This window comes from Pituophis catenifer, unplaced genomic scaffold, assembly GCF_029215685.1.
Source record: "Pituophis catenifer annectens isolate HBS135680 unplaced genomic scaffold, rPitCat1.0.hap2 SCAF_8, whole genome shotgun sequence".
NCBI classification, from domain to species: Eukaryota; Metazoa; Chordata; class Lepidosauria; order Squamata; family Colubridae; genus Pituophis; species Pituophis catenifer.
In genome coordinates, this window is record NW_027256888.1 from 51,265,974 (window position 1) to 51,293,604 (window position 27,631).

Genomic DNA, 27,631 nt, shown 5'->3' on the forward strand with positions numbered 1-27,631 from the left:
CGGGGGTCTGAATTTTTGTCAAGCGACTTCTCGCGATGGCTAAAGACACGCGGGATAGTCCACTACACGACTTCTCCTTTTTCCACCTTTCAAAATGGCATTGTAGAACGAAAAAACGGAACACTGCAGACCATGATGAGGTGCGCACTAGAGGATGCCGGTTTAGGGCAGCATTTCTGGTCAGAAGCACTCATTTATTCGAACTACACTTTGAACAGGTTATGGTCCAGCGTACTAAATAAAACTCCATACGAGTTAATGTACCAAAGGAAACCACAGGTGTCACACTTACACATATTCAGGGTCACAGCAGATGTGCACATCCCCAAGCAATTGAGACATAAGGGAGACAGGGTATCCAGAAGGCTGAGGTTCATGGGGTATGAACCAGGGACGAAGGGATATAGATTCATAGACAGCAATAACAATTTTGTGATATCACGAACAGCTGTCTTCCACGAAAATGCCAACTGGTCCAAGATACACCTCAACGAGGTGTCCCTTAGCAAGGACAGACCAGGGGATGACCAAAGGGAGATAAAGCACCACACAGGAAAGGGTACAGAGCAGGAAAAGAGCAAACCCAAGAGACAGGAAATACCAGTGAAGGGGTGGAAGGAGAACCACCCATGCATCAAAGTGGACTCACTCACCGAGAGAGAAGCTAGGTACATGCATGACACAGAGACATCCCCCGACAGGCCAATCAGGGCAAACAGGGGCAAAAAGCCAGAAAGGTTAGGGGACTACGTGTTATCCCTCCACACTAACCAACTAACCCCCAACACATATGAGGATGTACTGAAGTTACCAGATGGGGAAAGAGCAAAATGGGAACAAGCCATGGATAGGGAAATGGACAGCCTGAGGGAACTAAATGTATACACTCCCTCTAAAGTCCCAACAGGAAAAACGACCATAGGCACCAGGTGGGTCTACAAAATTAAAACACTAGAGGGAAACAAAGCACTCTACAAGGCTAGGCTGGTGGCACAGGGGTTCGCCCAAAAATACCCTGATGATTACACGGAAACGTACTCTCCCACAGTCAGGGCTGAAAGCGTAAAATGTGCGTTGGTAATTGCATCACTGCTTGGGTTAGAAGTACATCAATTCGACGTGCAAACTGCTTATCTGCACGCTGAGCTCGATAAAGAGATATACGTGAGAGCGCCACCTAGCCAAAACACCAGGAAGGGAGAAACCTGGATCCTAAACCGAAGCTTGTATGGACTCAAACAGTCAGGGAAACGCTGGTACGAATGCTTATCCAAGACATTGAAGTCCATGGGATTCTCAGCCACCTCGGCCGACAACTGCTTCTTCACCAAGAAGTCAGACAGTTCCCTTGAGTATGTCTTGATATACGTGGATGATATATTGTATATCGGTGATCAGTCTAGCAAATGTAATGACTTCGCCAATGAGCTGGGAAAACTTTTTACACTGAAGATATTGGGTAAGGTAGATAAATACTTGGGGGTGCAAATCACAAAAACAGACAGAGGTTTCCAACTGTCACAGAAAGACAAAATTTTGGAACTGATACATAAATGCAACATGACAAACGCCAAGGGGTGTGAAACACCAATGCAACCAGACTTCTTGAAGGACATGTATAATGAGGCTGAGGCGTTCAAAGACAACACATTATACAGATCCACCATAGGCTCCCTATTATACATTGCGAACTGGACAAGGCCAGACATCGCCCTGCCAGTTAACTTGCTGTCCCGACATGTAGGTAAACCCACTGTGTACCACTGGGAAGCCATCAAAAGGGTATTGAGATATCTAAAGCATAGCTCCGATGCTTGCCTATCACTAGAACCCGAGAATACCACAACACCCACACTCACATGCTATGCAGACGCTGATTGGGCTGGGGATGTGAAAAGCAGAAAGAGCACTTCAGGTTACGTATTCTTTCTAAACAACAGCCCAGTACATTGGTACACAGGCAAACAGGATCTGGTAGCTACATCCACAACAGAGGCCGAATATATTTGTTTGTCCAAGGCCGCCAACAACCTGGTCTGGTTTGATGACCTGCTCGCAGACATATGGGCCGAACCGAACTATCCCATCATCATGCATGAGGACAATAAAGCCGCTATGGAAATATCAAAGGCTGAAGCAGTGGGTCAAAGGTCGAGGCATATCGACATAAAGTACAAACACGTTAGACAGTTCGCAAGCATAGGATTCATAAGAGTTATACATTGTGACACAGAAGAACAAACAGCGGACATTCTAACAAAACCATTGCAAAACAAACAGCACACATATCTAACTTCAAAATTAGGTGTCCTCCTGAAAAAGACACCTCAGGTATGCACCACCCAAAAACACCTCGGCCAGGCATTTAGAGGGGGTTTTGTCAGGAATAAATGCCTTGCCTCTGACCCAGAGCTAGAGGCAGGGGGGCTGGACAAGCCGCCCCCAAGGTCCACCCTAACCCAATAATCCCTCCTTACCTTAGCCATGCCCAGGGGGTACTTAAGGGTCAGCCATGCAGTCCTGCCTCAGTTCCAGACTTGTACCTGTAATGATAAGATGCTTCATTAATAAACAATACCTGATTTAATGAATATCTGCTTATGGAGTTATTGGGCACGATCCTTGAACACATTTAACAAGATGAGCTAACTGCCAATAGTTCCAGCCTCAGCAGGTTGGATGTTGTTGCTGATGGACAGTTCCCTTATGTTTGCCTCCTAACAATGAAATAGATACGATAAGATGAAATGCAGCTTTGAGAGGGATTGACTTTTTGAACAGGAAGCATATGTGCATCACTGATATTGCAAATGGAATAAGGTTTATTTATTTAAAACATGGATATAGCTATCCATGTTATATCACAGTCCTTGTCTTTCATCTTGTTGCATTAGTTCAAATTTACTATGGGCAGATGGGACTAATAGCTTTAGAGGATTTAACCATGAAATGGGCTAGAAGCGGAAACATGTATATTGACAGTGTCCATATCCTGGAGAGTATGAAGCTGGCATACCAGATTCAAAGTTTGTCATATCCCTGCATACATAATCTTTTTTAAAAAAAACATCTGCATGACACTTCAGAGGTGAGTACTTTTTTAATCTTCAAACAACTAATGCTAAGATATAGCACTTTTAATCTAGAATACACTGATCCACTAATGGAATATAGGGAAATTGTCATGGGGAAATAAGCTATTGCAATGATAGAGTAGTGTGGGAAACGATATCAGAAAATTGTTCACTGCCGTCCATCTGAGACACCTTCAGTGATATAAGGGGATTTTCGTAACCCCCTTCTCAAGATTATGAGAGCTGAGGATGTGGAACTTGTGAGATTTGAGTAGGGGCAAGGTAATAACAGAAGGATTCCATCAGCCAAAAAATAATCATTAAGCAAAAACTATGCTGGTTGCTTTCGGAATAGTGGTTTGCTATTCATATGAGGATTTGTGAAAGCTTTCAGAAACAGTTTTCTGAAATTCTTCAATTCAATGCCAAAAGAGGAAAAAAGAACAGAATCTGTAATAGAAAAAAGAAAAGAAGGAAAGAATGCATTGTACAGGGAGGAAACAATGTATTGTACAGAACCAGTACGGTGTTTATTATTGGCCTTATTTCATTTTAGACATGGATGTTTTAGATAAAACTGTTTATATGGCTTTGTTTGAAAGGCCCTTCATTGAACTCTTCAAAATTATAGCTTTTTCTTGTAGAAAAAACAGTGAAACAATATTTTCAATCCTTATCATACCTTTCTGTTGAATAGTATGGTGTGCATTGTGCAAATAAGACCTGGGAAACCAGGGTTCCTTGAAACATGAAATTATGTTCCTTCATTTATTCACAGTCCCCTTCACAGTTACTCTGAACTGTCTGCTAATAGAAGATGTTTACAGTTTAGGACCAGACTCCTTTATAGGCTTTTTTTTTTTTAATGAAAATTGTTTTATTCTTGTATTTTTATTATCTTACTTCTGTTTTATCTTGAAAATTAGATGAATGATAAATGGTTATGGGTTAATTTAAATATGAATTCCCAAGCTAACAATTGAATGATGTACATATATCAATCAACTCCAAGTCAAGACTATAAAGCATATTTTTCATCATGAAGGATAAGATTACAAGGTCCATCATCTTCCTACAGTGATTTTCTTCTTGTAGAAGAATTCAAGTCAGGTTCATAGTCTGCTCACTTTCTCAGTACAGTTTTATGATATAGTGACTTGTTATATGACAAAAGCACATATGTCATATTACTGATTAATGGTCTGTTTCACTGACATGGAAAAGAATCTATAGTAGCTATCTCTGAATTATCAGTGTTTCGGCAATCAATTTAAAGAATAAATTCAAGCAAGCCAAAGAGAAGCAGAAAAGAGAAAAATGTGTGCAATTATTTTACTATATATTTTCTATAGCAATAGCACTTAGACTTATATACTGCTTCACAGTGCTTTACAGTGGTTTACAGAGTCAGCATATTGCCTCCAGTAATCTGGGGCCCTGAGGTTGGAAGGCTGAGTTAATCTTGAGCTAGTCAGAATCAAACTCCTGGCAGTGACCTGAATTAGTCTACAATACTGTGTACTAACCAATGCTCCATCAAAGCTCCTATAGAAGGTACAAACAGGTTTATTCCTAAAAGGAGATATTCCCATCAAGAAATTTTCAAAGCAGACCATGAAACCTTCTATGAGCCACGGTGGCGCAGTGGTTAGAATGAGGTACTGCAGGCTATCTCTGCTGCCTGCCGGCTGCCTGCAATTTGGCAGTTCAAATCTCACCAGATTGACTCAGCCTTCCATCCTTCCGACGTGGGTAAAATGAGCACCTATAATGTTGGGGGCAACATGCTGACTCTAAACTGCTTAGAGAGGGCTGTAAAGTACTTTATAGTCTAAGTGCTATTGCTATTGTGGTCACAGCAAACCTGCCCACTTCTTACTCCTTTTATCTGCCACTCAACCTTCACCACCTTGCTTCTCAATTGTACTGTTTGTATATGGAATCAAGCAGCCTTTGGTTCATCATATCCGTGAAAGAAAAGAAAACAATAAAAAGTGCAAAGTGGAGTATCTCTTTTTTAGTCATATAGCGCTATCTCCTTTTAGCGCTCAAAGTTTGAGCAGCAAACCTACCCTCTTCCTCTTCCTTCTTATCTGCTGCTCAGTGTCCTCACAATATAATTTCAATTACCATGCTAATAATGGCCAGTGGCATCCAAAATTGAAGTGGGGTGAAAACAAACAACAACCTTGTGTCCCTGCAGAATAAGGTGAAGTTCATAGAACAATCTACTTGCACATTTTCTTTGGGAAAAAAAAAAAACATAGCAACACTTTAATGGATTCTGCTGTCTGCAGGAGCAGAACAAATGCTTCTCAAACACAACCAATGCCAAACAAATCATCTTGACATTTGAGGCAGAAAATCCTTGGACATTATCTCCCTTTCAAATAAGTAACAATTTGCTGTTTTTTCATTACTCCCAAAATTAGCTGCCAAAAGCAGCCACTTTAAGCTTCCTGAGAGTAAGGCCAAAGAAATCCCAAAATAGAAAGTGAAAAGCAACAGCAGACTTTGGACTTTTTGAGTTCATTTCCCCAGATCCATTTTGATAGATGTACTGCAGCTTGATTCAAAATGGATCAATTTCAAGCCTCTGCATAAAAGGAGTTTGCTTTCATCCCTTGCATTTTATTAAATTTGCTGAGATGGAAAAGAGTGGCAAAAGGGCTTTTAGAATAAGCTATGGTAAGCTAAGAAAGGGATAAAAATTGTTTGATGCATATTTTAATATGAATATATTTAATTTTGTGCTTCAAACCAATATGTGAAAAGGATCTGCATTGCTCTGAATTTTATTATGCACTTAACCGGTGGGGAAAAGAAGAAAGAAAATGCATATATTAATATATATATATATATATATGCATTATATCAATGAAAATGCACTTACAAGTCATTTCCATGGAAATACAAAGTTTTCATGCAATCAAAAAAAAAAAAAGAATTAAAAAAATAGGACAAACTGGCCTGTATTGTCATATTGATTCTGGATTTAAGTTTTTCTAAACAAGTTTAGAAAAATGTAAATTTTTATTTAATTTTATTTAAATGTAAATCAGGGATGCGGTGGCTCAGTGGCTAAGACACTGAGCTTGTCGATCAAAAGGTCGGTAGTTCAGCAGTTCAAATCCTTAGTGCCATGTAACAGGGTGAGCTCCCGTTACTTGTCCCAGCTTCTGCCAACCTAGCAGATCGAAATCACATAAAAAATGCAAGTAGAAAAATACGGACCACCTTTTCTGGGAAGGTAACAGGGTTCTGTGAGCCTTTGGTTTAGTCATGCCAGACACATGACCACGGATACGTCTTCACACAGCGCTGGCTCTTCGGCTTTGAAACGGAAATGAGCACCGCCCCTAGAGTTGGGAATGACTAGCACATATGTGCGAGAGGAACCTTTACTTTTAAACAAGTTTCACAGCATGACCAGATTAATACAATCCCTAGATTTTTTATAATCAATGAAATATATAGTGATTTTTTAAAATATTATAATTATTTGACTTTCTCATGTAGCAGCAATAATTTCTCCTATTCCTTGATCTTTTCTAGAATCAACTTGAAGATGTATCTTTCCATATAGAGTTGTAATCTGTATTAATAATAATAATAATAATAATAATTTTATTTCTATACCGCCCTTCTCCCGAAGGACTCAGGGCAGTGTACAGCCTATTTAAAAACACAGAAACAAAACAACAATTAAAATTTAAAATCATTAAATAATTAGGCTCCAATTAAAATCCCAGAAATTTAAAATACCCCAATTTAAAACGTTATGTTAATAGCCCAGCCTGGCGGAACAACAGGGTCTTCAGAGCGCAGCGAAACACCCGGAGGTCGGAGATCTTACGTATTTCCGGGGGCAGTTCATTCCACAGGGCTGGGGCTCCCACAGAGAAGGCCCTCCCCCTGGGTGTCACCAGCCAACATAACTTGGCCGATGGCACCCTGAGGAGACCCTCTCTGTGGGAGCAGACTGGTCGGTGGGAGGCTATTGGTGGCAGAAGTCGGTCTCGAAGGTACCCGGGTCCTATGCCATGGAGCGCTTTAAAGGTGGTAACCAACACCTTGAATCGCACCTGGAAGACCACTGGGAGCCAGTGCAGCTCGCGCAGGAGGGGTGTCACGTGGGCGCAACGAGTTGCACCCATAACCACCCGCGCGGCCGCATTCTGGACCAGTTGGAGCCTCCAAGTGCTCTTCAAGGGGAGCCCCATGTAGAGAGCATTACAATAGTCCAACCGGGAGGTGACAAGGGCATGAGTGACCATGCGCAAGGCGTCCCGATCCAGAAAGGGCTGCAACTGGCGAATCAGGCGAACCTGATAAAAGGCCCCCCTGGCCACGGCCGTCATGTGCTCTTCTAAAGACAGCCGTGTGTCCAGGAGGTCACCCAGATTGCGAGCCCTCTCTGTGGGGGGCAAGGATTCACCCCCAATAGTCAGCACCTGCTGACTAAATCGGGGCGCCGGAAGCCACAGCCACTCGGTCTTGGAGGGGTTGAGTCTGAGCCTGTTCCTCCCCATCCAGGCCCGCACGGCCTCCAGGCAGCAGGACATCACATCAAGGGCATCGTTGGGGTGGTCTGGGGTGGAGATGTACAGCTGAGTATCGTCAGCGTACAGATGACACTTCACCCCAAAACCACGGATGATCTCACCCAGCGGCTTCACATAAATGTTGAACAGGAGAGGCGAGAGGACCGACCCTTGCAGCACTCCCCATGCGAGATGCCTCGAGGTTGACCTCTGTCCCCCTGCCAACACAAACTGCGAGCGGTCGGAGAGGAAGGAGGAGAACCACCGCAAAATGGTGACCCCTATTCCTAACCCCCTCAACCGCTGCAGCATGATACCATGGTTGATGGTATCAAAAGCCGCTGAGAGGTCTAATAGGACTAGGACAGAGGAACAACCCCTGTCCCGAGCCCTCCAGAGATCATCCACCAACGCGACCAATGCCGTTTCTGTGCTGTACCCCTGCCTGAAGCCCGACTGGTACGGGTCCAGATAGATAGCTTCATTGGAAGATTCCAAGCATTATTTTCTTAGTGTGACAAATTAAGGATATTGTATGGTAGTTTGCGCACTATTTAAGTTTTTTGTATTAGAATCCAAATTGATCTCTTCCAATCTGCTGCTCATTGTGTTCTTCACTATATTTATGGCATAGCTGGTTAGAAATTTCTGTTAATTCCTTCTCCGTTGACTGCCATATTTCTGTGGAAATTTTATAGAGATATTTTATTATCTCTAAATAATAAATTATTTGTAATAAATCATTATTTTAACTAAATTATTATACTTTGCTATCATTTTAAATCATTTTAGTAGTAATTCTAAAATGCACAAACACTGTACATATGCATATGCATACACCTTAATATACATACATATCTCCTAATTCTCTAACCCATATATCATTAGCATCATTATTTCAGCAAAATATTCCTTCAAATATTAGCAAACTTTGTATTGCCAACCCCAGAAAAAAATGTAGCTGAACAGAGAAAATGTTCATTCTTTGCAAACATTCTTTCTCTTCTTATTTCTGCAAATAATCTTTACACTTTAAGCAGAGGTGGGTTTTTAGCAGGTTCTGACCAGTTCTGGAGAACCAGTAGTGGAAATTTTTAGTTTGGAGAACCGGTAGTAAAAATTCTGACTGGCCCCACCCCCATCTATTCTCTGCCTCCCAAGACCCAGCTGATCAGGAGGAAATGGGGATTTTACAGTATCCTTCCCCTGCCATGCCCACCATGCCCACCAAGCCACCCCCACAGAACTGGTAGTAAAAAAAATTGAAACCCACCACTGACTTTAAGCCTTCCTGGTTCTAACAAGACTCATTAGAAGGACAATTAAACAAACAATAGAATCTGACCCTTAGTCATCTCTGTGACTGTATGACTATTTAAATAGCATGAACATAACTTAAGAATGTTATCTAATATACATGGCTTTTATTTTATTTTATTTTATTTCTCCCAAGTGCGAGAAATTATCTATTGATAGCATCCTTTCCCTATAAGTTCCCATTTCCTGAGAGAAAGGCTTGCTTCTGAACTGGGTTTTAGAAAGTTCAGCAAATAAATATAAGATTGGATGAATGCTCTTTTGTCCACATTTTGGTGTGGTCACATGGACGGTAAAGGAGCCTCAAGCTATTTGGATATTTTACTTCACCAGGATTCTGGGTAGGATGGTCCAAAGTGAATTCTGGTCAATTTCCATCCCTTCCATGGGCTGAGATATATTTTTTTTTTTACTTTTGACTGAAGATTAAAAGATACAGTAGCTGTGATGTACCTTAATTTCAACTTTTTAAAAAGAAACCTATATACTTAGGGCTCTTAAAATGTTCATGTTTTATAGAACAGTGATGTTTTCAAGAAGCAACAGAGCAAATTTAATATGGTCTCCTAAGTGAAATGCAAAAGCATCATTGTCTAAAAAAGTGCTAAAAGTACCATACTTAGCCAAATGAAGTGGACAAAATAAGCAGAAACCACATTGCCCATTTCTTCCTACCTGTTGCTTGCTACAATGAGAAATGTAGAACTAAAGAAATACCAGATCAGGAAATTTCAGAATGACTGAGGGCGCCACTTCTGTCTGAACCTCATTATGAATCCTGTGTTACTGACCCCTGATTCAAGGTTTGCTTCTATACAGTAGCTGACTTTGATTCTCCCCACCCCCAATTGTTCCAAAGGTGCTTTTTCAAGAGACAACTGGACTTTCTGGTTTTTCTTTGAAGATGTTTTGCTTCTCATTCAAGAAGCTTGTTCAGCTCTGTCTGGTTGGTAGGGATTGAAATAATTTATACTTCTTGCAGACAGCTGGTTATTTGCATTCTTTTAGCAAGTCGATAAGGCCACCTGGAGGTTTATATGTGTCATCCAGGTTACTTAAGCAGTGCAAATAGCTGTGGAGTCTTCTTGGAACTGTTGAAAGGACCATGTTGTAGACTGGAGATAGATGATATCATATCCCTCCCTCTCTGTTGAGAGAAGGCTGTTCAGTTTTGACATAGATGGCCTCTTTGACTCCTCTCTATCAAACCAGCAGTCCTCTCTATCCAAAATGTGGACTTTGCTGCCTTCAAAGAGTGTCCTTTGTCTTTTAAATGCAGATGAACTGCTGATTCTAGTCCTGATGGATTTGTTCTCCTATCTTCTCTTAGGATGCAAGTGACCAGCTGTCTGCAAGGAGTATAAATCCTTCCATTCTCCACCATCCAGTCAGAGATGAAGAAGCTTCTTGGATGAAAAGTGAAATGTCTTCTAAGGAAAACCAGAAAGTCCAGTTGCCTCTTGAAAAAGAACCTTTGGGACAACCATGACCTGGATGAGAATCTACGAAGACATCCTCCCTAATTCCACTAACCACCTGAAAACTGAGTCTTAAAACAAAATTAGAATGCTACAGCATATTCAGTTCCAGGTTGTCAACAGGAATTCAATATCTTTTATTAGCAATTTTTGAAAATTACATGATGAAGATTTTGTGTAAAAAAATAAACCAAACCCTCTAGTTTAGATGCATATAAAAGTTCAGGCAATGGTAGTGACATTATATTTTTCAATCAACCCATAAGTGTACAGTCTCTATGTGGTACAAAGTTAAACATGTTACATTCCTGCAGATTCAAATGCCACTTAACTAATTAAGAAAACAGTTAAAATGGCAGATGTAAAAGTGTAGACAGACTTTAAGTCAGTACTTGATAACACTTCCTTTGGCAGAAATAACAGCTTTGGAGGTCTGAGGCATATTCTGAAAATTACATCTTTGAATACATACAGAGAAACAGCAAATATCCATTCTGTTTTGCTGATTTGAGCAGTTTCAGGACAATTATAGCAGTGTTTTTTTTATCTTCAAGCTAATGTTCCACAGTCAGTGAACAAATAATTAATAATTTAATATATGTTAGTGTCTGATCTACTATAATAGTTCACATTTTATAGTAACAGTATCTGTTGTTTATCATGAAAAAGACCAAAGTTTATTTTTAGGAGAATCTTTTTTCCTGTTATATGTTTTATGAGTTCAGCAGATACCGAACAGATTATCACCACCATATCTCAAAGGAGCTTTTTCAAAAGGCAACTAGACTTTCTTTGTTTTTCTTTGAAGATGTTTCACTTCTTTTACAAGAAGCTTCTTCAGTTCTGAAAGTCCAGTTGCCTTTTGAAAAAGCACCTTTGAAACAACCATGACCTGGATGACTGAGAATCTCCATAGACATAATACCTCCATGGTACTCAAGATTGGTTTAACCCATTTATGCAATAGGCATGGATATTGATGCTTATCTATATATCTATCTGTCTGTCTATCCATCCATCCATCCATCCATCCATTTTTTAAAAATATTATTTATATATCATTTATACCATTTCTCCCAGACTAAGTAGTATTCTGTTTCATCTTTTTCTTGTATCTCCTTTGTGAGCTTATCCATTTCCGCACACTCCATAATTTTTCTAATCACCTTGTCTTCTGATGGTATGTCATTGTTTTTCCAGTTTTGGGCAAAAACTATTCGTGCTGCTGTAATTATGTGAATAATTAAGTATCTTATTTCTTTTTCATATGACCCGGTAATTATTCCCAGTAAGAAAGTTTCTGGCCTCATTTCTATTTGTTTCTATTTCTATTTCCATTCATCTATCTTATTGTGAGGCTACTGTGAGCAGCTCACAACAATAAAATAGAAAATAATAATAAAAACATAAAAATAACAATAGTAGAAGAATGAAACTAAGAATGAAATAAAAATAAACAGTGGAGGTAGAGCAATATAAAAAGATGAACAGAGGGGAAGTGGGACATGGAAAGGGAGGTGGGATCAGCAAATATAATATACAATATTATACACTACTAATCTGTTATATTATACAATCTGTAATTTCAAAAGTACTCTAACAGGTAGTGTCAACAGTTTGGGGAATTATGGGTTTATACAGAGGACATAGAAAATGGCCTTGGAGAACAGTAAGAAGATCCATTAGCAAGGGAATGATTAAACAAGTGTGGGTCAAACCCATTCAGTAAAATAAGCTGCGGGCGGAAGATTCTGCTACTATAGCTATTATAATAAAAGTAATGTTATACCCATATGACATATATTTCTTAGTGTGGTCTATTAAAACCCAAATCTCCTATGACTGTCATAACACAAAACGTATTAACCAAATTATTTTGTAAATCCTTCAGCATGGATAACGGCTGGACTGAGGGCAACTATGCAAAATTGTTCCTGCCCATACCAATACCTTGGATGCTTAAAATTCATTGAAAATCAAATTACACAGCGGACTGCTATGCTACAACTTCATGCTCTAATGAATAATGCCTTAGTATTGACTGAAGTACTGATTGATGACCAAGTACAGCTTCACAAGCCATGATGCTATGTGAGCAGTTCAAGGATATTACATTGGCAGATATGCCAACACAAATATTTAAGAGAGGAAAGATAGTGAAGGAGGACGTGCAGCAAGGGAAAGTCTTCCTTTAAAAAACACTTTTTCAAGACTACTACGTTGCTGTTGTGTTTGTCTCAAATAAATTTCATGTAGCCAAGTATTGCTTAAAGTAAAAGGAATTCCTACTTTCAAGTTCTTCATTAACCAATGGAAAGAACAAAGTTAATTGCCGCCCCCAACAAACATCTTAAACCTGAGGTGCAAATATTCTGACAAGAGGCAGAGCATAGAGTGCACTTCCTTAAACCAAGTTTAGGTTATTATAGTAACATTATTTACCGTATTTTCCGGTGTATAAGACGACTTTTTAACACATGAAAATCTTCTCAAAAGTCGGGGGTCATCTTATACGCCGGGTGTCATTCTCCTGTAACCAGGCAGACCAGCCCGAAAGGCTCTGACGAGCCTTAAATGGCTCTGGCGATCCCAGCTCTGACGATCCCAGCTTTGCCTGCTAATCAGGCAATTCAGCTGGGATCGCCAGAGCCATGGAGAAGGGAAAAACTTTTCCCCCTCTAGCTTGCTTACCTTAGCTCAGTGGTTGGGGGTCAAACAACCCTTTCACAGGGGTTTTGCAGGTGGTGCAATACAGAAAAACGAGTGCAGCCCTCGCCATCTGGAATGAATGGTGCTGTTGTGGCGGTGGGGGAGGGGGCGGCAGAAGCGGGAAGAAGCGGAGTTTGCGATGGCTGGAAGCTGTGGGAGTGAGGCACTACTTTCATTTGTACGGCAGCAGCATTCCGCCTTGGTATATTTGTGTCAGGAGTGGCGCAAGGCAGCCTTTGTTTCCTGCTGCCTGGGACTCAGAGTGGTAAATGGCGTCTGATCCAGAGAGCAGCTGGATTTTGCTCTCTAATCCGGTGCCAAATCGGCCCCCTGCAAACTCTCGTCTCTCGAGGAGCGCTCCCTGAAGCGGGGCTGGAAACTTTGGTTGGACTGCTTGAGAGAGGAGAGCTTGCAGGGGGGCGATCTGGTGTCTGCAATGGAGAGCAAAATCCAGCTTTTTCTCTCCGCTGTAAGAGCGCTGTAAGAGCGGCAGCCCTCATCTCCTAATGCTTGGGACTCAGAGCGGTAAATGGTGACTGGTCCGGGGAGCAGCTGGATTTTGCTCTCCATTGCGGATGCCAGATCAGCCCCCTGCAAGATCTTGTCTCTCGAGGAGCGCTCCCTGAAGCGGGGCTGGAAACTTTGGTTGGACTGCTTGAGAGAGGACAGCTTGCAGGGGGGCGATCTGGTGTCTGCAATGGAGAGCGGCATCCGGCTTTTTCTCTCCGCTATAAGAGCGCTGTAAGAGTGGCAGCCCTCATCTCCTAATGTTTGGGACTCGGAGAGGTAAATGGTGACTGGTCCGGGGAGCAGCTGGATTTTGCAGTCCCAAGCATTAGGAGATGAGGGCTGCCGCTCTTACAGCGCTCTTACAGCGGAGAGAAAAAGCCGGATGCCGCTCTCCATTGCAGACACCAGATCGCCCCCCTGCAAGCTCTCCTCTCAAGCAGTCCAACCAAAGTTTCCAGCCCCGCTTCAGGGAGCGCTCCTCGAGAGACGAGAGTTTGCAGGGGGCTGATCTGGCATCCGCAATGGAGAGCAAAATCCAGCTGCTCCCTGGACCAGTCACCATTTACCACTCCGAGTCCCAAGCATTAGGAGATGAGGGCTGCCGCTCTTACAGCGCTCTTACAGCGGAGATAAAAAGCCAGATGCCGCTCTCCATTGCAGACACCAGATCGCCCCCCTACAAGCTCTCCTCTCTCAAGCAGTCCAACCAAAGTTTCCAGCCCGCTTCAGGGAGCGCTCCTCAAGAGACGAGAGTTTGCAGGGGGCCGATCTGGCATCCAGATTAGAGAGCAAAATCCAGCTGCTCTCTGGATCAGACGCTATTTACCGCTCTGAGTCCCAAGCAGCAGGAAACAAAGGCTGCCTTGCACTGCAAATATAGCAAGGCAGAATCCTGATGCTGCACTTTCAGCAGACAGATGAGGGCTGCCTTGGCCATCGGCTGGCGCAAATATACCAAGGCGAATGCTCATGCCGCACAAGTTCAAGTAGTGCTTCGCTCCCACATTTCTTCCGGCCCTCAGTCTCTCAGGGAGATGCTTGATTTCCTCTCAGCCCCAAGACACTGGCTGGCCCATGAGATGAGAGAGAGAGAAAATGAGAGAGAAAGAGAGAGAATCAGAATGAGACAGAGAGAGAAAGAGACAAAGAATGAAAGAGAGAGAAAGACAGAATGAAAGAGAAAGAGAGAAAGAGACAGAGAGAATCAGAGAGATAGAGTGAGAGAGAGAATGAGAGACAGAGAAAGATACAGAATCAAAGAGAACCAAAGCATCAGAGAGAATGAGAGAGAGGGAGAGAAAATGAAAGAGAATCAGAATGAGAGAATCAGAATGAGAGGGAGAGAGTGGGGAGAGAGAGAGAAAGAGGGGGAGAGAGAAAGAGAATGAGAGAGAAAGAGTGGGAGAGAGAGAAAGAGGGGGAGGGAGAAAGAGAAAGAGGGGGGAGAGAGAAAGGGGGACAGAGAAAAAGAGAGAATGAGAGAGAGTGGGGGGAGAGAGAAAGAGAGAAAGAGAGTGGGAGAAAGAGAGAGAAAGAGGGGGGAGAAAGAGAATGAGAGAAAGAGTGGGAGAGAGAGAGAAAGAGAATGAGAAAGAGGGGAGAGAAAGAGAAAGAGTGGGGGAAAGAAAGAATGAGAAAGAGAGGGGAGAGAGAAAGAGAATGAGAGAGGGGGGAGAGAGAAAGAGAGAATGAGAAAGAGTGGGAGAGAAAGAAAGAGGGAGAGAGAGAGAGAAAGCGAAAATGAGAGAGAGAGAAAGAGAGAATGAGAGAGAAAGAGTGGGAGACAGAGAGAGAGAGACAGAGAGGATGGAGAGTGCCTGAAGGACCCCATCCCGTACTGGGAGTCTAGGTGCTTCAGCAAGCGGGGCACTGGATTCGTATTAGTGGTCTGCGAAATTTAAAATTATGAAGTTGGTGGTCCCTGAGGTCCAAAAGGTTGGGGACCCCTGGCCTAAGACCATCGTAACTTTATCGTTGGGGGTCACCACAACATGAGGAACTGTATTAAAGGGTCGCAGCATTAGGAAGGTTGAGAACCACTGCCTTAGCTGCTTGCCTTCCTTCGCTTGCCTGAATCCATTCCATCAGCAAGCAACTCCCTGCCTGCAACCAAGCAGGCAGGGAGTTGTGGACTTCAACTCCCAGAATTCCTCAGCCAGCAAAACAAAGCTGGCTGAGGAATTTTGGGAGTTGAAGTCTACAAGTCTTAAAGTTGCCAAGGTTGGAGAGCCCTGTTCTATTGGGTAAGTTTTTTCCCCCTTTGGGATCTTTAAAAAAAAAATAGTTAATTGGGTTTTTTTTTAGTTGTTCTTTTTTAGACCTAGCCATTTAAAGTTTACGAAGTTTTAAATTTAGCTTTCATATAAAAATAAAAATAAAATAAAATAAAATAATATTTGTGCAGATTTCTGAGATTTAGTGTGTTTCTGTAGTGTTTCACTCTAACTACACAAACACACAAAATCTCACAAAGCTGTATGTGGAATTTTGTGTGTGTAAAGTGTGAAAGTTGGGGTTTGGGGGCTTTTTGTGGCTGTGTGAGGTTCCTGCTTGTTTCAGGGGCCATTTTGGGTCTAGCACAGCTGCTTTTACATTGTGGGTGAGCCAGTTGATGTTTTTTTAATTTTTATTTGGTGTGCGTTGGAAGATGGGTAGTCTTATACGGCGAGTATAGCCCAAACCCTATATTTTAACAGGAAAATTTGGGGGTCGTCTTATACGCCCAGTCGTCTTATACGCCGGAAAATACGGTAAGTAACAGGCTGAAGATCACACTTGAAAATAATTGGGTGCAGCTAAAGAAATAAAATAACCTCCTTTGTATTTGTTTAAATGTAATTTAACATGTGTAATATGATTCCTTTTCAGATGTATGTTGAATATCTATCACTTTGTACCACATTTACAATTTTTGGATGTATTTGGGAGTTTCATTCCAAGACCTTTAGCAACCAAAGACAAGCTGGGTTTGGGTTTAACACCTTTGTAATGTCAGCATACTGGAAGTTGAACCTGGTCATTTTATTTGTCATGAAAAAGATAAACAGATCCTCCCTCCCTCCCTCCCTCCCTCCCTCTTCCTTCCTTCCTTCCTTCCTTCCTTCCTTCCTTCCTTCCTTCCTTCCTTCCTTCCTTTTGCATTTTTTTTTCATTTTTGCTAATGTGCTCCATTAGTCCTTTCACTTTCAGCAACTACCAGCCTGAAAGCTAGAGTGTGATAAAGCCTTCCAGTGCTACTTGATTTCCTGGTCTCCTGGATATTGCAGAGATAAAAGTGTTTTTTGTCCTGAATAATATCCTCCCAAGCTGTTTTTATCTGCTGAACATGGCTGTCTGAATGCCAGTATTCTCCAAGTGGTTAATACTTCATTTCATTGCCGTGCCAATCAATTGAGTCATCTTGCTGGCAGTTGTCAGTAGACAAGGTATTGTATTCTTCTTTCTGTCTGGCAAAATAAATGTGAAGGCTGAGCAGCAATTGTTGAACAGCAGAAAGATAGAAGAGAATTAAAATATAAAGATGACTTGTCATTTTTAATGCTGATGCAAAATTGTTCTGATTGCTAATGTTAGATAGAGCTACTGCATTTTGTCAAATGTCTTTTTACTCCTGTTTATGCAAAAAGAAAGAGAAAGCAAAAGAAAATTAAGCATCATATCTGCTATTACAAAAAATCATTCATCCTAATTTTTAAATAATTCATTAAACATGGATCACGCAAAATAATATTCATCATTTCTGTCTTGTGTTGATAAAGTGTACATTCATAAACAGAAAGTGGACATATATCTAAAGTTTAAATCCAGCTTAATTCTGTATTTATAACATTTAAATAAATAAATAATCTTATTTGGAACCCCATTAATGATAAATTATTCATATAATTCCAAATTGCAAATGGAGTATGTAATTCAGGAACATAGCCATGTTAAACAATTATCTCTGTTTCATCATATTAACAGAGTTGTAAATTCCAAAACGAAATGGTTGAAATTGGTTCAACCATACATATACTGATTGAATAATCCCATAACATACGAATTCATGTTCCCTAAACCATATTACACATGCTTCCAACTTTGACGTGCTGATACACAACTCTATTTGAATATTCTTTGAGAAGTGCAATAAACATGAAATAAATGTTTTTATCCCCAAAACATAAAAAACATACTTTATAATTTTAAAAAACCTTTGTCAATGAATCAAAATATATTGTAATATCTTATTTCAGGCTAATAACATAAAGAAGGCACCAACTGGAAATGAATAGTATACTATAATGAGTATAGTAAAGAAAAATGACATTTTCTACTTCACAAATTATCTACCAATCACACCATTTTTAACATGATTTATCATGATATATTTATTTGATTTAGTGGAGTGCTGTCAATTTAATTGGAAATAAATTTGGACAATATCTTTCTAGCAACCTAGAACTAAGAAGAAATTTCCTGACAGTTAGAACAATTAACCAGTGGAACAACTTGACTCCACACTTGTGAATTCTCCAACACTGGAAGTTTTTAAGAAGAGATTGGACAACCATTTGCCTAAAATGGTATAGAGTTTCCTGTCTTTCCAGGGGGTTGGACCAGAAGGTCCCTTCCAACTCCTATTCTATTCTATTCTATTCTATTCTATTCTATTCTATTCTATTCTATTCTATTCTATTCTATTCTTTCAGTGAATCAATGATTTGTCATATTAATAAAGTTCTTATTTGAAGAATATCTTAAACAATACCTATTCCAGTAGATGAGTTGATAGGAACCTAGAAAGGGAAGCCCAAGGTAGCCCTTGGCTTTGGAGGAAAGGTTGCTCCCTCCAAAGCTTGATCTTCTTTCCACTTTTGGTGGTTCTTTCAAAGTTGTTTGTCTGTTACTTATCCTTAATTCAGATAGTAATAATCAAGCCCAGCTGTTTTCAACATATCAACCCATGACAATACTTTCAAATCAGGGAGATGAAACTATATAATCTTAGACACTCATCTCTTATCCTTTTTTTTTAAATCATAATTTTATTCATGGTAAAGAGAAAAATGTAGCTAAACTTTTGATAAAATCTCAGGAATGTGTTTCTGTGTGTATCTTACACATCACACTTTTAATATATAAATTCTCTTCAAAGCATTACATTTAAAATTACTATATAGTCATTGTGTTTTATCTTCCCACATTTAGCTGATTCACATTATTATGAAGATAGTTGACTTCCAAGAGGTATTTTTCAACAGCTGTAAGGTGCTTTGGAACAAGGCCACAAGGACATATGTAATATCTACCCTTTGTCCTTGCAAATAATGATTCATTTATTCATATATTCCCTTTTTGGCAAGGTATTAAATGACAATGTGAATGCACATAAATTCCCATGCTAGCTTAGGAACAACTCTAATACTTCACTATCAAAGAGTATAAAAAGGATCAGTGGCTGGGCATATTTTTCCTATAAAACAATTATAATTCTAAATCACAAAAATGACTGACAGACCAGTTAGACATGAAAAAAATAAATAATACTAGGAAGATCAGGATGACTATAAAAGAATTCTGATCATAGATGCATAGATAATAAAAGGTCCAGATATGGCAAATGCAAAAGGTTTGGTAGACCTATAGAGATTTATTTGAGGATAAGAAAGCAAAATTAATGGGAAGAAGAAAGATTATAGTTTTTGATTGCTAAAAATATTGTCAGGAGGATAAAAATAATGAGAGGAAGAGATATGTTCACATTTTCTCTAGAAAATAGGATTACTATTTTTTAAAAAAAATATTTACCACTATTTATAATATATAATTAGAAATAATAGTGAATTTTTGTTTCAGAAACTCAGATCTGCAGGGCTTTTTTTTTTTCACAGTATGTTTCCAGGAATTAAACATTAAAGCGAATATGGATTTTTTTCCGTTTCTATCTGTGACCACAGTGTACTTTCAAAAGATATTTAAACAGTCTGATTTCACAGTTGCTCATCAATATTTCCATGCACAGTTTGTGAAAGATTCCCTGCAAAGACTCCTTTACCTATATAAGTACATATGACCCTGTCTGTCTGCTTAGGTGTTTCTAATATTTCCACCATCTGGAATGTGTATGCAGATCAGTCAGTACAAAACAAGTAACTTTTTGACAATTCACAAATGTAAATCTACAGGGTAAATCTATAGGGCTTTATCAAGTCCTCAGTTAACCATGGGAATCAGCAGGGAGGTTGGATAGATAGAGATAGAGATAGAGATAGAGATAGAGATAGAGATAGAGATAGAGATAGAGATAGAGATAGAGACAGACAGACAGACAGACAGACAGACAGACAGACAGACAGACAGACAGACAGACAAATAAAGATTTAAAGATTTGTAGTAGTCACTGGCTTTGGAGAAGAAATGCAATGCTTTTAAAGTAACATGCAAAGTTTAAAGTACTGTGTCCCTTTCAGATTAGGATTAGCATATGTATTTTCAACTAAATACTGCACATATTGAAACATATTGCACATATGCATAATAGTATAATAAAATAATATGTTAAAAACAAGAATAAGGAAAGACACAAAATCATAATTTTCACTATTACTTACAACAGACAATTTTTAAGAGTAATAACTGATTTTTATCACAATTAAGAGGGGAGATTTAAAAAGAGTGAATAAAAATTGCTGTAATCTTTGCCTCCCTTGTATATATAAATACAACATCACTAATATCTATACTGCTGAAAACTAACACAATCTGGGATAGTAACTACACACAGAAGAATGAGATTGTTCTCGAATAAATGAATTGGAAGTCATCTCTCTGGCAAATCCACTGTTGGTTATAATATTTCATGATGATATTTCTGTCCAGAAAGCAATTTCTGTGCCCCGGAGGCCAGCGAACAGTAACAAGCAATAATAATAGTCTCTATTTTATAATCCAGATGGTTTTGCCCTTTTCTTGATGGGATCTTCAGGAGCAACACTTCATACTAAATACATCAATAAATTCATTCACTAAGTTCACGTTGGGAAGTCGTGAAAGGAAATAATGAAAATGATGGCAAAGTTCTCTTTCTAAGAGCCAGTGTGTGTAGCATTTAAAGTTTTGGATTAAGAGTCAGGAGACCCAGTCCTACTCAATCATTCATAGACTTCTCTGAGTAACTTTTGGTTCAATTACTCTCTCTTAGCCAAACCCACTTTATTGTTGCAGAGATAAATAGGACAATGGAGTGCTATGTAAATCACCTTGAGGTCCTGTAAAAAAATGTGGGATATAAATCTAATTAATACATAAAAATAGAATCAGTGTTAACCATTTCCTATCACTATGCAATGAAAGTACCAGTATCCATTACATCTAGACTCAATCACAACTCTAAATTACACAAACATGGATAGCAGAAGTGGTTTTGTTTTCTTTTTAAACATTCCTCTTTCTGCTTTGACTTCAGTTGTAGATCACTTTGGGTTAATGGCACACATGTACTGTCAGCTGTGCCTTCTGTGATGCCAGATGGAGAAAATGAATGAACAAAAGCCACTCCACTTTCCACCAGCAGAAAATGTTTTCAGCCCTGAAACTTTGTAAACTGTACTATTAAAAACTAAATAGCATTTCCACCACAGAAACAAAGCCAGAATGAAGCATTTAGTTTCCTACGAATATTAAATAAATTGCCTCCTCCCATTATGCATCCTTCACCTATTTCAGGATGCATGGTAGAATTTTACTACAGATAAGTAACAAAATGTATCTTGCTTGTGGGAGTTATTGAAACCTCCATTTGGAGTGACGTATTTATAATGAGGTATAGATGCATATATAGTTATTTGTAGACATGCTTTGCTGGTAATTTTGATTTTTTGATTTTTTGGAAGACAAGTACCCTAAAGCAGGGGTGAAATGCTCCCGGTTTGGACCGGATCGCCCGATCCGGTAGCGATGGCGGTGGGTAGTTCGGAGAACCAGTAGCAAAAATCCCTGCAAACCCCCCCCCATGCCCAACTGAGCCGCGCTATCATCAGAAGCTGTTTTCTTTACTTTTAAAAGCATTTTTTCTACAACCTCTTCAGCCGAAAAAATGCTTTTAAAAGTAAAAAAAAAAAGCCTCTGATGATCATGCAGCTCAACTGGGATCATCAGAGACTTTTCAAAGCATTTTTTTCTGCAACCCCTTCAGCCAAAGAGGTTGTAGGAAAAAAAATGCCTTTAAAAGCCTCTGGCGATCCCAGCTGACTTGTCTGATCGTCAGAGGCTTCTAAAAGCATGTTTTTCTGCAACCTCTTAAGGTTGTAGAAAAAATGCTTTTAAAAGTTAAAAAAAAAAAGTTGGCCACGCCCACCCAGTCACATTACCCACCACCACCAAGCCATGCCCACAGAACTGGTAGTAACAAATTTTAGATTTCACCCCTGCCCTAAAGGCATGAAAAGGTCACTCATTCAACATCTGGAGCATTTGCAATAAGAAAGAGAACATTTCCTCCATGCAATCAATTAATGATTAGTATAAATCGGTTCAAAATATAATAATGGAAAATGCTATCTCTTCTGATTGTAGTGCATAGATTTGGCTTTATTTTTTAAAAAAGGGTATACTCTGAAGTATTGCTAACAGAACAGAAATTATAAGGGTCATTTGTATTTTTGCTATAATGTTTCATTTTTCAATGGCAAAAAATTGAAAATATAAAGCTTCTGCTTATTGTCCTTGACAGATAAGAAATTTATAGCATCAAAATAGAACACTGAGAGTTCGTTTGTCCAATATGGGAACTCATGTTAATATTTAGAGACTATGTGTCCCAGATTGTAGTCTAATTCTCAGAAAAAGAGAAAGGAATCAGTTATATGTCTTTATTTTAGACTTCCCATAGTCTTCAATTTAGTTTAATTTAACTTACCAACTAAAAACAGGAGTATTCCAAGACCTAAGATAATTATTAGATAGGATAGATTGCCCTGCACCTGAACATATCAGAGTATGGCCTTATCTTCCTCCATGTGTTTGTCATATTAGCTCAGTCAAAATGTGATAGTTGGAGAAAAAATGTTTTGTTTAGGTGTGTGGTGATAATGGGAATGGTAAGGATTCTACACAGCAGTTGTTTCTAACATTCCAGTCTGGAATCATTTAATGTTACCAAGAATAAAGGGGAATAAACGGGAAAGCAAGTTATTTTTTCCTTCACAACAAATATTTAAAAATCAATTATACAAGCATGGATGTTTTCACTGCATGGCTCTAGTAAGGATGCAGGAATGGAAAATAAATTTTAGGTGACTTCTGGTCAGTGAGAGGATAAATAAGTGGAATCAAACTGGGATTCTGCCATTACTAGAGAAAGAATGTGACATGGATATCAATCTTCCAGGCAAAAAAAGTTCCTGCTGGATAGGTCTTTCAAAGTTCAGATGGAGAAAGAAGTTTGGCATAATTTGCTTTCTTATCATAGGATCGTAGCAGTTTGGCTGCACAGAGACTTGAATCCAGCAGCAGATGGAAAGCAGGCAAGCTGCCAAACAGCCGGCTTACTGCAATAGGAATGGAGAATCTCATTTTACTAAGGGAACTTCCACAACTGAAATTAAATTATTTAAAAAGGTGTAAATTATATATAAAGTTATAAATTAAATTGTTTATAATTACTGATGAGAAAAAAATTATATCTTCCTTTCCATGTCTCAAGGCAGAACTGTTGGGTAAAATGAAAATATTTAAACCCAGTCTAACTTTATTAAATAATTCAACATATTTTTATCAATTGAGAAAAAAGAAAATCAGTGAAAATGCATTGATCTAATTGACAAGATGTTAGACTATTCAGGAAAATTGAGACCATCATCAACCATAAAAAAAAGTTAATTGTGTGCAACTCAACGTAACTAATACGTTTTCATCTCAGAAAGATGATTGGAAAAATGAGTTCCAACATATGCTATCCTGATCTCCTGCAGTACAACCATATGTCAGTGATCAAATGATCTCAGCTCTTCTGCAGTCCCTTTCTAACATGGAGTTGAGGAACGTCACTGGAATGCCTCTCCCTCTGGAACGATTATCGAGCTGCAACCGGGCTCAACAAATGATTCATAATATTTATTTTAAACAATAGCTTACAAGGTCAGAATTAATGTATAACTATTTGTTTATGACGTACCATGTCAGCTGACTTAGCAAGAGAGAAGTATCAGTGTTATACCTCCTGGTCTTTCCCCTGTCTTCTTTGTGCATAAGGTCTATATAGTTAAACATTGTCTGATTGAATTTATTTATTCATACAATAAATGCCCAGAAATAAAATTTTAGAAACAAAAGCTTATATAAGACATATTTAAATAATGTACAAAATGTACAAAATGTATGCAAATAGACTATGCACATACAGTATATCTTGGTCTTTTTGTAGGGTTCAAATGCAAAGCTATAAACATTTATTAGAATCAGAATTAGAATGACAGAGTCGGAAGGGACCTTGGAGGTCTTCTAGTCCAACCCCCAATGCCCAGGCAGGAAACCTTACACATGTAGGGGTGTACAGATTCTACAAAAGTCATTGTGATATTTGTTGCCATGATCTTCTTTTCCATATTTTGGCATTCATTGAGTTGAAAGTTGTATGTTTTTCCATTCATAAATCATATGATTATGTACTACGCGTATGCAATTTGAACACAAGTAAACTATATTTGAAAGGGTGAATAATGCATACGGATTGGAAACAGAAACAGTAGAAGACATATCACCCAGTTTTTCCATCTACATCAATGGCACACAGTGATTGTGGACAAGAAAAATGTTAATTCCATTTTAGATGCCTCTGCTTCAGCAGTTCTGCTGTATTCTTAATCAAATTTATGCATATTTAACTAGTATTTTGGCAAATGGGTCCATTGCTAAATGGTTTCAAGAAACAAACTCTACTTATCACAGCAAAACATACAGAAGTTTTTCTAAATGCATAATAGTGCACATGGACAACTGTGAAGTATGTGGGTTTTAATTTATCAGAAATGATTCTAGTAATAGAAGTTCCAGCAACCTAATGCTCTAAAGTTGTCAGAAACCTGGAGATGCATGCCTAATGTATAATCTTCCACTAGTGTGTTAGGAAGTTGCTTATTTGCTTTTTGCAAGAAACAGGTTTTTGCAAATTGGGACAAATAGCTTGAAGTAGCTTTTACAGGAGAGCCCTGAAGCACAGCAGGTAGAACATGCTAAAGAAATAATTCAAAGTGAGGAAAGAAAAGAGAAGAGCTGGAATAATGCAATATAGTTTCTATAAGAAAGAATGAGAAATAAATTGATGACATGAGATTGAATTTCTAGAAATTGGAATAGTTGTATTCATAATGGGACAAATGCATACACAAATATTAAATTATTGCCCAAAGCAGTATATGATTATCTGCCTACACAAAATATCTGACATCTTTGGAAGTCTGAAGGAAAATAAATGTCAGCTTGTTATCAAGAGAACAGTGTCTAGTGTTTACAATAATGTCTAGTGTTTTTCAGGTTTAAGGTGACAAGAGTTTTCATTATCTTTTTTGGAGTCTGAAATATATTCTGTCATTTATCTCTTTGAATATAGACAGACAAGAAAAAAATCTAAACATCTCAAAGAACATGTTTAAATTGCACTTCTAAATAGTTACTTGTGAGTAAATACTATTGTATTTATTTAGGATAACTTTTGAATAAGAATTTATAGGATTTCCTTTTGGAAATCTTTTGAAGTAAGATAAATAGATATTTCAAAATGATTTTAATAATTTCATTTTGATTTGATTTTAGCTGTTTCCGTCTTTTCATCAAAATAACACCTTCTCTGGTCATAGGAGTACTTTAGACTATAAAAATGCTCTGCATATTCATAAAAACCTCCAGTCATGAAATGGGAAATTAATTATAATTTATTTTTCTTTGCAGATTAAATGACAGCCTTTTAGGTGTCCAGAATCATCATTTTAAAGCAGAAAGTTCAGATTGCTTGATAATTTGTGGCCTGGGGGGGGGAACCATAACAATTTAAAAAATCAAAAACAGCTAAGGTTGTGAGGATCAAATTAAAGTTCAAACATGGATTTTATAATTGAAATATAAATCCTATGATTGATTGTAAACAAAGGTCCAATAAAAACATTTCCCTTCTTAATTCCAAAATAAAAATTCATTTTGCCTCTTACTCATCCAACCTGTACAGCACATAAAGCATTTTAAGTTAAAATTTCAGATAAGCCAGGATTTTTCTTTTTAGTACACATTCATCAGAACAGTAGTATAATTGTAATCCAGGAATGTATCCCTCCTCTCCCACCAATTAAGATGGACTTCTAAGAACTCCAGCCAAGAAATAAACACAAGTAATAGCTTTTCTATATTTATATCTATATCCTATTCTTCTGTACTGGAACACTTAATCTTCCTTCTTGACTGTGAGCTGAGGACTGCAATGTGGTTATACCAATGGTTAAATCAGATTTGACTGTCAGAATATTTGTGAAAATATTGAGCTTGTTTTTGGAAGGCTTACTAGTGAATTTTACTAGCCAGGATGAAATTATTACAACATAATAATGGGCTGTCAAATCAACAGAGAATTGACCAAGTTCACATGGCCTACAGAATCCTAGTTCATTGCTTCAATGTGTAAAGAGATTGTGTAAACTTTCTAGCCATTTTTAGAAAGGAATGCTCACAATAATAGAAGCACATCATTCTGAAAAGCACTAGATGTTATAACAGTTGAAATATAAGGAATTACAATTTGTTCCATCTTTGAAGTTGTTTATAACAGGAACATGTTGATGTGATTGTATTTTTGTTTGTTTTCCCCTCAAGATTGACCCTAAGAACTACCTTGTTGGCAAAAAAATTCTCATCAACATGGATTGTGCCATTGATTCAGTGGGCACTGACAATAAAAGCTTTCCTGTGCAGTGATCAGAAGCTTTTGTTTATAAAATAGAAACTTGCAGAATTGCACTGTTGCTCACTGATCAATAAGTATTGTCTTTTTGCAGTCAAAATCTCATTTCTTTAATTCAGCCTCATCTGCAAAACACCCAGATGAAACAGGTAGCCTTATTTTCGTAAAGATTTCTTGCCAAGATGCAGAGATCTATGATATATTTTAATTCAACCCATAACTAATTTCAAGCAAGTAAGAGGCGATTATCAACATATTGACAAAGCCTTTCATTCTATTGAGATATAATTTTGTTCAGTGAACATTGGAACTCAGAAATGTTATAGATGCTTTTCTTCTGGCTCCTTTAACTTTTTAAAATACAAAATAAGCAAAAAATAAAGGGAGCTTTAAGATATAATGCAGTGGTGCAAGATGGTATTAATTCTTTCTTACTCATGTCTTTAAAGACATGAGATCTTTACATTTAATGGTAAGTCCTTCCAGTAGGTTTGTCATATGAAAATACCATGAGCACAAAACGTATTGTCTATATTGAAAGGTTTCTTTGAAAAGTATTACTGAGCAATCTAAGTACAACAGATTAAAGCCATTGTAATTCATGATACTTACATAATATCATCATACAAATGAAGTAATTTGCATTACTTGCATCACCCAAATGACATATACCAATTTACCAAACTATAATGGATTTTGTTTCAGCAATGTCAATTAAAAAGTGTTACAGTATAAAGCCTTTTATAATAACAGCTCCTTCTCTGTTAATGTTTGCCTAGCATATACAAAAAAAGTATATATTTTCTCTTTGAAAACATTCAAACTCACTATTACCTTATAATTTTAAATTCTTTTTCATACATTTACAGCACTGCAAAATTGGCATGCTAGTCTGATGATTAGATGAATTCAAAAAAATGACTATATTTCCATTTAATTCTAAAGCAGTATCAGAGATGATAACATGAATCAATTGCCGTAATATTGTGCATTAAGATTTATTAAGGTGCTGCCTCAGGATATAGGTAGCTTTAAACAAGGTGGGTTTTTGTGTAAAATTAGGGTGTTCAG